The sequence below is a fragment of the Procambarus clarkii genome, chromosome 56 (genome assembly GCF_040958095.1).
Source record: "Procambarus clarkii isolate CNS0578487 chromosome 56, FALCON_Pclarkii_2.0, whole genome shotgun sequence".
NCBI lineage: Eukaryota > Metazoa > Arthropoda > Malacostraca > Decapoda > Cambaridae > Procambarus > Procambarus clarkii.
In genome coordinates, this window is record NC_091205.1 from 26202942 (window position 1) to 26215441 (window position 12500).

General features: G+C 46.5%; 1 protein-coding gene across 6 annotated transcripts in view; it reads left to right on the top strand.

Moving 5' to 3' along the window:
* Positions 1-12500, top strand: part of Rim (Rab3 interacting molecule) — a 157852-nt gene that overhangs the window by 87210 nt on the left and 58142 nt on the right. The window lies entirely within an intron of this gene.

Sequence of the window (12500 nt, forward strand, 5' to 3'; positions counted from 1 at the left end):
CCGTTGTTGTAAATATGTAACATAACCCATACATGAGCGGGAACTGACGACGTTTCGGTCCGTTTTGGACTCTTAGCAAGTCGTGACGACGTTTCGGTCCGTCCTGGACCCTTATCAGGTCGTAGCCACATTATATTTAATTTGTTTGTGTTCGGGTTATTGATTTTCGACCTCCTTATTGTGACATTCTCTGCCCTTTGTCGTACTCTGGAAGCACGATGTTGTACTGTGATAAGCATTATGTCGTGCTCTGAATGCACTTTATCGTATTCTCATCGCAGTTTGTCGTACCCTGATAGCAGTTTATCGTACTCTGATATCACGTTCTTGTGTTCTGATACTGGCTTTACAAGTTATCAGGGTCGAAAGCTCCTGGTATTATTAAGTTGTACAGCATTGTAAAGGTGCACAGAATCACAAAACTGTAAATCATTATATAGTTCTTCAGCATTATGAAGTTGTCCGGCATTATGAAGCTGACGTTTATTATAAAGCTAAATTGTATTATAAACCTTTACAGCCTCATAAAATTGTACAGCATTATGAAGCTTTACAGCATTATGAAGCTGTACAGCAGCATAATATTGTTCATCATCATAAAATTATTAAACATCTTAAAGTTACACAACAACATAACGTTTTTTCGGCATCATAAAGTTGTACGGAATTCTAAAGTTGAGGTGGAAGGGGGGGGGGGGGAGGGATGAGAGGTGAGGGAGTTGCACTGAGGCAGCATGGTGTGGGTGCCAACACTACAGGAGGCGACAGGTGAGGAGGAAGGCACTTAATTAACAGTGCCAGGGCTAACTTTTTTTTTTTTTTTTAGTGTATTGAAAGTACAGAGCTAATCTCATTCTTTCGTATTAAGCCTCATGCTAACGCTGATAGAGGCATACATATTTCCGTATATTCATACATGCGCACTATACAGCGCATGCTTTTTCGTATACCTGAGATGATACACGTATGTATAAATATTTTTGAGACGCTTATACATATACATTTGCTGATAAAGACATATACTTTAGTACATACATAATATTACGCATACATAACTTGAGAAGATGCTTATGTAGTATCTCATACATAGACTGCTTAAAGTATACATAATTTCGTACATATAACACTTTAAGTTTGAGATATGACTGGATTATTTATCAGTTACCCCTCGCTCACGTTGATTTTCTGAAAGGGTTGGCTGACCAACTCGGATAAAGTCTACGGTACCCGGGTGCCACGTTTCATTACTCCCTACAGTTAAATTATCTCTCCCTGTATTGTTTCCTCGTTATTTTTGTGGGGGTTATGGCTTTAGCTCTTTGATTCCGCCTCTGTATACTCACCTACTTGTACTCACCTAATTGTGCTTGCCGGGGGGGGGGGGGGGGGGTTGAATTTCGGTTCTATGGTCCCACCTCTCAACCGTCAATCAACTGTTGTATAGATTCCTGAATCTATTGGGGTCTATTTTATCTGCAGTTGACACTGTGTATGGTATCTGTCTCCAGCACATTACTGCCTAGGTATTTTATTTGTTAACTATGACACTAAACAATGTTCTTTCTAATGTCTCTGTGGAACATTTGGGTGTTGAATTTCTACCTGTGTCCTCTTGTTTGTATACCTCCTTTGTTAAATGAACTGTCTCAATCTATCCTATCAATTCCTCTGACAAACTTGTATGTGGGGATCATGTCTCCCTTAACTCTTCTGTCTTCCAGCGACGTGAGGTTTAGTTCCCGTAGTCTCTTCTCATAGCTCATATCCCTCAGCTCTGGTGTGTACATGTGCGCATGTACGTGGGTACCCATCTCCCCTACATGTATACATGTACGTATCACATTACATATATACAGTTTCATGTGTGAATTCTTCAGAATACACATTCACTGCATGAATGAGTGAGGAGGGTGTACAGGAGGTGGAGTAGGGGGGCGTTGTGGGCGTGTGGGCGGTCCTACCTCCGCCCACGTTTACCTCACCTGTAGTGAGGTAACTCCCTACAGGTGAGGCAGTGAGTTACCTCACCCCCATAACACCATCTCCTCCAGTCGTGAGAATAATCATACTCCTGTCCTTACCTCTGCGATATCCACAAAACCGCGAAATGAAAACTGAAATGACGGGGGGAAGAGAGAGAGTGAGGGAGGGAGGGGGCTGTGGGGGGCTACCCCCCCAAAAAACAAAAACAAAAGAGTATCAAAAATATCAATAAATTGGAGTTAGCTGCGGCGTGTGGCAACCGCAGAGTAGAATTGAGAGTGGAGCCGGCTTCCCATCCTCCAGTTGTAGCTGGACCACCGTGGTGTGCACATCTCGCCTCTCGGGGTACAAGTTGTAGCCCACGCCTTGGGCCCCCATCTCGGGCGCGCCCATGCCACCGCCCATCATTCCACCCGACAGTACCCGACGTGAGGGCAGGTGGAGCGGGATATAATGCTCGGGGGGAACCAGAAACGGAGCCTCATGAACTTTAGCATTTTAAAGATTTTTTGTGAGTGGCTCATACCCGTCTAGCCTTGAGCCTGGGGGCCCCTCCCTGGCTTGCAGCGCCGCCATATCACCCTCATCACACCTCACAACCTCCTCACGCCTCACAATCTCCTCACAACCTCGCGCCCAAGTGCCTTCGTCGTGGGGGTTGTGAATCGTGACCGTCGGAAGCCAGAGAAACGAAAATTAAATTTATGATTTATATAAATATGTGTAAGGAAACGTTGGCTGTGTGTCGCTCCGCCACTGTGGTGACGTGACAGCTGTGGCAGAGACGTGACAGCTGTGGTAGAGACGTGACAGCTGTGGCAGAGACGTGACAGCTGTGGTAGAGACGTGACAGCTGTGGCAGAGACGTGACAGCTGTGGCAGAGACATGACAGCTGTGTTAGAGACGTGACAGCTGTGGCAGAGACGTGACAGCTGTGGCAGAGACGTGACAGCTGTGGTAGAGACATGACAGCTGTGGTAGAGACGTGACAGCTGTGGCAGAGACGTGACAGCTGTGGCAGAGACGTGACAGCTGTAGCAGAGACGTGTCAGCTGAGGCAGAGACATGACAGCTGTGGCAGAGACGTGACAGCTGTGGCAGAGACGTGTCAGCTGAGGCAGAGACATGACAGCTGTGTCAGAGACGTGACAGCTGTGGCAGAGACATGACAGCTGTGGCAGAGGCATGACAACTCAGGCAGAGACGTGACAGCTGTGGCAGAGACGTGACAGCTGTGGCAGAGACATGACAGCTGTGGCAGAGACATGACAACTGTGGCAGAGACATGACAGCTGTGGCAGGGACATGACAGCTGTGGTAGAGACGTATCAGCTGTGGCAGAGACGTGACAGCTGTGGCAGAGACATGACAGCTGTGGCAGAGACATGACAGCTGTGGCAGAGACGTGACAGCTGTGGCAGAGACATGACAGCTGTGGCAGAGACGTGACAGCTGTGGCAGAGACGTGACAGCTGTGGCAGAGACATGACAGCTGTGGCAGAGACGTGACAGCTGTGACAGAGACGTGACAGCTGTGGCAGAGATGTGACAGCTGTGGCAGAGACATGACAGCTGTGGCAGAGACATGACAGCTGTGGCAGAGACATGACAGCTGTGGCAGAGACATGACAGCTGTGGCAGAGACATGACAGCTGTGGCAGAGACACTGGCCTGAATTGAACGGAAATATTAAATTAACGAATAATTAGCGAGTAAGTGTAAGTAAGTGTAAATTAGTGTAAGCCTGTTGCACTACTTGCACGAAGAGTGTCACACTGTTCTGGAGAAGCGTCACGCTGCTCGCGAGAAGGGAAGGCACGCAGAACGGGTGAGAAGGGAAGGGAGAGAGAGGGAAGGAATGGGTAAGACCGGCTAGATGAGAGTGAGAGGGATAGTGGTGGTTAGTCGAAGGACAATGCTGGTAGCCTGGATAAGGGTGGGTGTGTAGGGGGGGGAGTTTGAAGGTCGGGTGGGGGTTGGGGGGGACGATTGGGGATAGTCCACCCCACTCTTGACCTTATAGTTACGTCACTAGAACACGATCAGCAAATCACTTTACATCCAGGTCACCAGCCACTCGTTTTCTGTACAAGGACTAAGGCATTAAAGGAACTTTAGCAAAGGTATTCTAGCTCGCCAGGCATTTGAGGCCAAGACTTGTGTCTTGAAAGACGATTATCTTAAGGCAGAACAACACGAAGCAGCTGTTGAGTCGTTGTGATGGGGAGTGGATGAGTACCAGTGGGATAAGTGGATTGGAGGGTGGTGTAGTGGGTATTATTAGGGGGGGGGAAGAGGTGGTGTTGTAGTCTGGGGTAGGTATTGTAGGCAGTGAAGAGGTGGTGTTGTAGTGACAGGAAGTCGTTGTATGCAGGGGGAAGATATTGTTGTAGTGTGGGGAAGGCATTGTAGCTAGGGGCCAGATAGTATTGTAATGTGGAGGTATTGTAGGCAGGTGGAGGTACTGTAGGCAGGTGGAGGTATTGTAGGCAGGTGGAAGTATTATAGGCAGGTGGAGGTATTGTGGGCAGGGGGAGGTATTGTAGGCAGGTGGAGGTATTGTAGGCAGGTGGAGGTATTGTAGGCAGGTGGAGGTATTGTAGGCAGGTGGAAGTATTATAGGCAGGTGGAGGTATTGTAGGCAGGTGGAGGTATTGTAGGCAGGTGGAGGTATTGTAGGCAGGTGGAGGGTGTGAACAATGGTGCCGAAGGACCTTGGAGTGACTGGGAAGATCTTACATGTTCCAGTTGAGAGTCTTCACACCACACTGAGCCAACAATTTTTTTTAACATTCTCATGACCATTTTCTCATGAGAAAATTCTCATCTATGTGTTCCCAGACAAAGACGTGCCAGGGTGTGTGTGTGTGTATTCACCTAGTTGTGCTCGCGGGGGGTTGAGCTCTGGCTCTTTGGTCCCGCCTCTTAACTGTCAATCAACTGATGTACAGATTCCTGAGCCTATTGGGCTCTATCATATCTACATTTGAAACTGTGTATGTAGTCAGCCTCCACCACATCACTGCCTAATGAATTCCATCTGTTAACTACTCTGACACTGAAAAAGTTCTTTCTAACGTCCCTGTGGCTCATTTGGGTACTCAGTTTCCACCTGTGTCCCCTTCTTCGCGTACCACCCGTGTTAAACAGTTTATCTTTACCTACCCTGACAATTCCTCCAAGAATTTTGTAGGTAGTGATCATGTCTCCCCTAACTCTTGTCTTCCAGAGTCGTGAGATTCAGTTCCAGTAATCTTTCCTCATAGCTCATTCCTCTCAGCTCGGGGACTAGCCTTTTGGCACACCTCTGAACCTTTTCTAACTTGGCTTTGTGTTTGACTAGATGTGGACTCTTAGAAGCATAACAACCACTAACCTCCGCAGTGCTAAGGACCTTTTTCAAGCCGGGGTTAACTACTGAATCACATCAACAAGAATGGAGGGTCACTGACCAGCAGTTTCACTCTTGCTGAGTGTGAAGTTCACTCTTACATTAAGGGAATGATTATATCTTAAAGATAGGGTTATTTCTTTAAGAACTGTTGAAATCAAGGCAGGTGACACCCACACAAGAGGGAGAGTGTGAGAGAGAGTGAGAGTATGGGGGAGAGAGTATGGGGGGAGAGAGTGAGAGAGTGTGAGGGAGAGAGCGAGAGTGCGAGAGAGGGAAAGAGAGTGTGATGGAGAGAGTAAGAATGTGAAGAAAAAACGAGCGAGAGAGAGAGAGAGCAAACAAGAGCGTCCGGAAGAGAGCGAGAGTAATCAAAAGAGCAACTACGTGAGGGAGAAGGAGTTAGAGTGGGAAGATTAAGAGTGAGAGCGAGAGAATAAGAGAAATCTATGCAGCATATAAACCTCCGTTCACTAGTAACTGTTTCATCAACTTTCTAAAAATGCCTTTAATACTTAAGTTCCATTACCCAAGCTTTGCAAAAGTTCGAACAAGCTTTGACCTCGTTTGTTTCCAGTTCCATAAAGCTAATTGACCTTGTTCGACCGTTAACCTCCCGTCCTGGTAACTTGGTAATCCCTAAACGCATTTCTATCGTAAATTCGAATAAATCTCTCGAAATGACTTGAAGCGTTTGGGAGTTATGTTTGTGTGTACAGCGTTCATTGTTTGTGGGGATGAAAAGGGGTGTAGTTTGTTTTGGTTGGAGTTAATTGCATAGTTTGTTGAAAATGGAGTTTGTTGTGTACACAGATGCATACACACACACGCACATACGCACACGCACACGCACGCACACGCACACACAGTGTTAACACTGTGATGACTCCCTGTTATGGCGCTCAAGTTATGTTAATGCTTAGTGCGGGTCTCTCTCTCTCTCTCTCTCTCTCTCTGGGGCGCTCTTACTCCGGGGCTCTCTCTCTCTGGGGCGCTCTTACTCCGGGGCTCTCTCTCTCTGGGGCACTCTCAATCCGGGGCTGTCCTGTCTCTTTCAAGGTCCTTCAGAATAACTTCCCCTGATCTTATAACTTATTATATAATGTGATTTATTATCGGAAAAATTTGCAATATCCTGACAGCTTTTTCTTGAGAATAAAATTAAATATCAGTGAATCTTCATCTGGGATTATTTAAGTAAAAGTATATATATAATATATATATATATATATATATATATATATATATATACTTCAAATCACTAAGAACTCTATGTAATCCTACCAGGATTCGAACCCATGACCACCAAGATCAACCCCCCAAAACATACACAGTACCGTGACCACAGCACCGTTGATCGTCGATCAATGATGCGGTACTGTGTACGTTGGAGGAGGGGGGGTTCATTCTAGTCGTCATGGGTTCGAATCCTGATCGGGTCATATAGAGTTCTTAATGATTTATATATATAAATATATAGGTATGTTGAAAACGTTGTTTTTTTCATGCGAGAGCGTCTGAGAGATGAAAACACGGGAGTAAGTACAGAAAATGGTAACATGGAGGAGGCTTGGCTTCATAAAATGTGTGCAAGCAATATGGAGAGTGGACGAGGCCAGGCAGCCTCCTTGCTGGGCGGCAGCCATGACACCCCGTCCTACTCCCCGGAGGTCGCCAGTTTCTGCCATTTATATTCATTTATTTCATACCATTATCGCCTCGCTATCAGTTACCAGGTACATTTAAATGGAAAAAAGAACCAGTGGCAGGATATTCGGACGGTTTCAGTCACCGTTGAACGTGTTTGTTAATTTTTGTTGTTGTGGGGTGTGGTATTTGTGCGTCTGGCAGCAGGGGAGTGTGTGTTACTGCCGCGCCTCTTTATCGTGCAGCACTGCTGTTCACGGATACAATATGGGTGCGCAGAATACATCATGCAATAACTAGATCAACGCTAAATCGAACTGCGCTCACATTGCCTGGGGGGAACTTTGCATACTACCGTTATTATATGTGGAGCTTTGCTAAATAGCTGTGGATCTAAAGTAACACACACATACACATACATATGTAAGATTCTCAGAGGAATTGATAGGGTAGATAAAGATTATTTAACACAAGGGACACACGCAACAGGAGACACAGGTGGAAATTGAGTGCCCAAGTGAGCCACAGAGATATTAGATAGAATTTGTTTAGTCACGTTAGTTGACAGATGGAATGCATTAGGCAGTGATGTGGTGGAGGCTGACTCCATACACAGTTTCAAGTGTAGATATGATAGAGTCCAGTAGGCTCAGGAACCTGTACACCTGTTGATTGACGGTTGAGAGTCGGGACCAAAGAGCCAGAGCTCAACCCCCGCAAGCACAAATAGGTCAGTACACACACACACACCACTAGGATGTGGCCCACAACAGGTGACTACGTCCCAGTTGCCTGTTTACTACTAGGTGAACAGATGTATTAGGTGAAAGACACTCAGAACAGTTAGTTCCGTTTCGGTCAGGAATCGAACCCGAAACCTTTGGACTACGACTCCCGAGCGGGGTGTGTGTATGTATGTATGTATGTATGTATGTGTGTGTGTGTGTGTGTACTCACCTAGTTGTACTCACCTAGTTTTGCTTGCGGGGGTTGAGCTCTGGCTCTTTGGTCCCGCCTCTCAACTGTCAATCAACAGGTGTACAGGTTATCAGGTGTGTGTGTGTGTGCGTGTACTCACCTAGTTGTATTTGCGGGGGTTGAGCTCTGGCTCTTTGGTCCCGCCTTTGGTCCCGTGTGTGTGTGCGTGTGTGCGCGCGCTCACCTAGATGTGCTTGCGGGATCAAGCTAGGCTCCTAGCTCTCCTCCTTACCCTTCCTAGCTACCAGCTCCTTTCCTCTCCCCCCCCCCCGACCCTTCCCCCCCACCTTCCGTAACTTCTCAGCCTATGCAAATGACCTGCTTTAATTGGGATTCTTCCAGGGCTGTTTTATAGTCTTTATTTTGAGTTTGCAGCGGTGACCTGTATTCCCCCTTGCTCTTCCTCCCTCTGTCTCCCCTCTCTTTCCCTCCCCTCTCTCCCCTCTCTCGTCTTTCTCTTCCCCCTGTCTTTCTTCTCTCCTTACATATATTTCCCCTCAAACCCTTTTCCTTAATTTCCTCCTTCCTTCCCTCTCCTATTCCCTCCTTTCCCCTTTTCTCCTCTCTCTCTCCGTTCCTTCCCTCTTCCTGAACTCACAAAGATAAGTTAATCAGAGGTAAACTAAAGTACAGTAATAACGTTAAAATAAACCAATGTACTTGGCGCGTTCTACCTCTGTATTTTATTTTATTTGATGACAAACACAGATTTGTTACACAATACGCCCTTTGTGTTTGATGTCGTAGCTCCTAGGATGTCGTACCTCCTAGGATGTCGTAGCTCCTAGGACGACGTAGCTCCTAGGACGACGTACTGCATTATTGTATTGAGAAAAAACGTTTACGTCAACTCAGACATTTTATTACATTATGAAATTACAATTAAAAAATCGCAGGGTTGTATTGGAAAAATATAGTTGTATTAATTGTATTATTTCTATTGAAAATATTATTATTATTATTATTAATAGTAGTAGTAGTTGTAGTACTAATAGTAATGTACCTATTTAGTACTATTTAGTACTAGTACTAAATAGTACTGGTACTAGTACCTGAGAGTGATGAGGGCCTCCTAGGAATGATTAGGGATTCGTAACAGTTACCAGGGGACTCGTAAGAGTGATGTGGGAACTCGTAAGAGTGGTCAGAGATTTAGAGGAGTGACCAGGGACCTGGAAGAGTTATCAGGGACTCTTAAGGACGATCGTAGACTCCCACGAGTAATCGGGGACTTGCAAGATTGAACAGGGGACGCGTAAGAGTGATTAGGAAACCAGGGACTCGTATTAATGACCAGGGACTTGAGTTAGTGATCAGGGACTTGAAGGAGCTACCCGTTAAGTACCTGAAGGTCTTAGACGGAACAAATCCCTCCGGCCTATTGGCACTGGGCAGGCGTCGTTGAAGGCGCTGGAAAATCTTTGTTGGAAGGGACGTTGTACTCGTAATTGTAGCTTATATCTGGTCTTGTGTTTATGCTTGCTTTTCGCCGATTTAGTAACGCTAAAAGGGAAAGAGCGTTGAGGCATCGTTGCCTCAGTTGGAGATAGTGAAAGGGACGAGCTTCGCTAAAGAGTGACAGGGGAAGGAAAGAGACAGAGAGACGGGAAAACAAAGTGTTGGACGTGGTACTCCCATGAGGTAGTCTCTGCGGTGTAGCACCTGCCATGAGCCTCCACCCACCCCCGCCGCCGCCTTCTCCTCCACACCCCCAACGCCGCCAGCCACGCCCGCACGCCCGTGAGCGGCCAGCATGGTAGAGAACTGCAGCGGGCCGCCCACACCACAACTCGAGACGCCCACCATGCCTACCCACTCCGGCAGACAACAGTACTACTTGGGGAAGTACCTTCTTCAGCGCACCGCCTCTAAGAGAAAGGTACAGGCCTGTGGCTACTTTCCCTCCACCATCCTAAATGCCTTCAATAAAATGTTACAGGCCTATTTACCTCTGTATAAAATCTAACCTATATATATGTATATATTTTTATATATATATATATATATATATATATATATATATATATATATATATATATATATATATATATATATATATATATAGTGTAATAAAATTAAAAGGTAATTTTTTTAACTTTTTATAGCAACGTTTTCGACCCCTAATTACTTTAGTTTTTAGTCTTGCTTGATTCATAAGCGATGTATCAGTACGAGGATATATCTGGCATTAGTACACACACATTAGGAAACTAAAGAACTGAAAGGGGGAGCCGGTGGCCGTGTGGAAAGCACGTTGGACACGTAATCCTGTGGTCTGGGTTCGATTGCCGGCGCCGGCGAGAAACAAAATGCTCCGAGCTTCTTTCACCCTGATGCCTCTGTTATCTAGCAGTAAATAGGTACCTGGGAGTTAGACAGCTGTTACGGACTGCTTCCTGGTGGGTTTGTGTGTGGAAAACAAAATAGTAATAGTTGATTGACAGTTGAGAGGCGGGCCGAAAGAGCAGAGCTCAACCCCCGCAAGCACAACTAGGTGAATAGAACTAGGTGAATACAGACCTTTACCGTCAAACCTTTTGCCTGTTGACCTGTTACCTCTAATATTTTTAGCGGTGACCTTCATCGACAGCATTTAAGGTCCCTGGTGGCGCATCAGTGCGGGTGATTGGCCATCATTTATCATCCTGACTGATGTTTACTCCATGTTGTTTGTGTTCACCTGTTCACCTCGCTCCGTCATTGGTGGTGAGGGTGAGGAGGGGGAATATACGTAGGGGGGTGGTAACATGTGAGCTGTTTACCGGGGCTCGCCATAGCCCGTGCTACATGGACACTTCGTTCTGAGTAGCTAAATCTAAGACAACAAACAACTCGTGTTGTAGTGACTTGGGTCAATTGAGGATTGAAGCATTGTGAAAAGAGAAATTTAGTAGTGACAGTGAAGTTAGAAAGGGGAAGAGATGGGGTGTGAGAAGAGGAGAGGAGATGGGGAGAGAGGAGGAGAAGGAATCAGAAGACCAGTAGGAGGACAAAACTCCTTAAGTTCCGCAGTTGATGCTTTGACCTTACACACAGTATAGGTCAAAGGTCAAGCCAAAAGATTTGCCAGTGAAAGGGCGAGAGAGAGAGAGAAAGAGAAAGAGAGAGAGAGAGAGAGAGAGAGATTGAGAGAGAGAGAGAGAGCGAGAGAGATTGAGAGAGAGAGAGAGAGAGAGAGAGAGAGAGAGAGAGAGAGAGAGAGAGAGAGAGAGAGAGAGAGAGAGAGAGAGAGAGAGAGAGAGAGAGAGTGCCAATTAGATGCTAAATACAAGTGGCAACACTATTTGGGAGGATGAACTTGGTCTGTTTGACTATTTGGTTGGGTGAGTTGGCGGGTGAGTGAATGGTTGAGTGAGTTGGTGTGTGCATGAGATAATACTTTTATGAACTGGTGTGTGAACGATGAAATGGTTGACTGATTAAAAAAATGGGATGAGTGAATTGGAATGTGAGTTGGAAGTTTGTGAGTAATTGGGAGGATGAGTGGTCGGGCTGAGTGAATCGTTGGGTGGCTGGAGTAGTAGTGGTTGAGTGAAGAGTGTAGATTGCTTCAGATGGTTGAGTTGGTTGCTGGCAAGTGGATGTCTGGTGGGTGCGACAGAGTAATTAGGATGGCGGGTGTGAATGTGGGTTAGTGGGTAAGATAGCTGGGACACGTTGGGCAGCGGATGAGTGGGTGAATGCGAGGGGGTGTGGGGGGAGAAGGGTGCTGACTGGTGCAGGTGGATGAGCGAGTATGGATGCCTGGATGCAGGGGGGGGGGGAGGAGGGAGGAGGATAGCATCTATGAGATGCGAAAAGAAATGTAACAATCAATCTTTATTTACAATCAACCATCACCTTATCACCTCAGCATCCCATCTCCCTACAATCCCCCCTCCACCCACCATCCCAGCTCCCCATCCCCCCCCCCACCTATCCCACACTCGCACATAACCGTGAATATCACCTGGACAAGCCTTTCCGCCTATCCACCCCCCTCGCACCGAGGCTAAAAGACTGGCAGCCATGCGTGGCCAAAGATTATGTATAGAGCCTTCGTATGTATAATCTGAGGAGGGCGGCGTAATACATGTAGTATCCACGTCTGGGCGGTGTGGTGTCCTATGCCGGGGAACGATTTTCGAATATTATTTGTTTCATCTTGTTCTTGTTCGTTGTATTTTATTTGTTCTTGCTGTTCTTGTAGCAAACACATAGATCGTGTGACATGTTCTCTCCGGACCATTCTGTGAAGGGGAAGGGAACTATCAGGGGTAAGCACTAAGCTATTACGACTATGCAGCACTGGGAAAGGGGTCAGGATAAGGATTTGGGATGGGACGGGGGGAAAAGAATGGTGCCCAACCACTTGGATGGTCGGGGATTGAACGCCGACTTGCATGAAACGAGACCGTCGCTCTACCGTCCTGAGACCATTCGTTTTTGTACGCTGCTACAGCCTCCATCTCACTCACATCTCCAAGAGCTCCACAGATGCGCTGCCAGGCACGTCCTTGA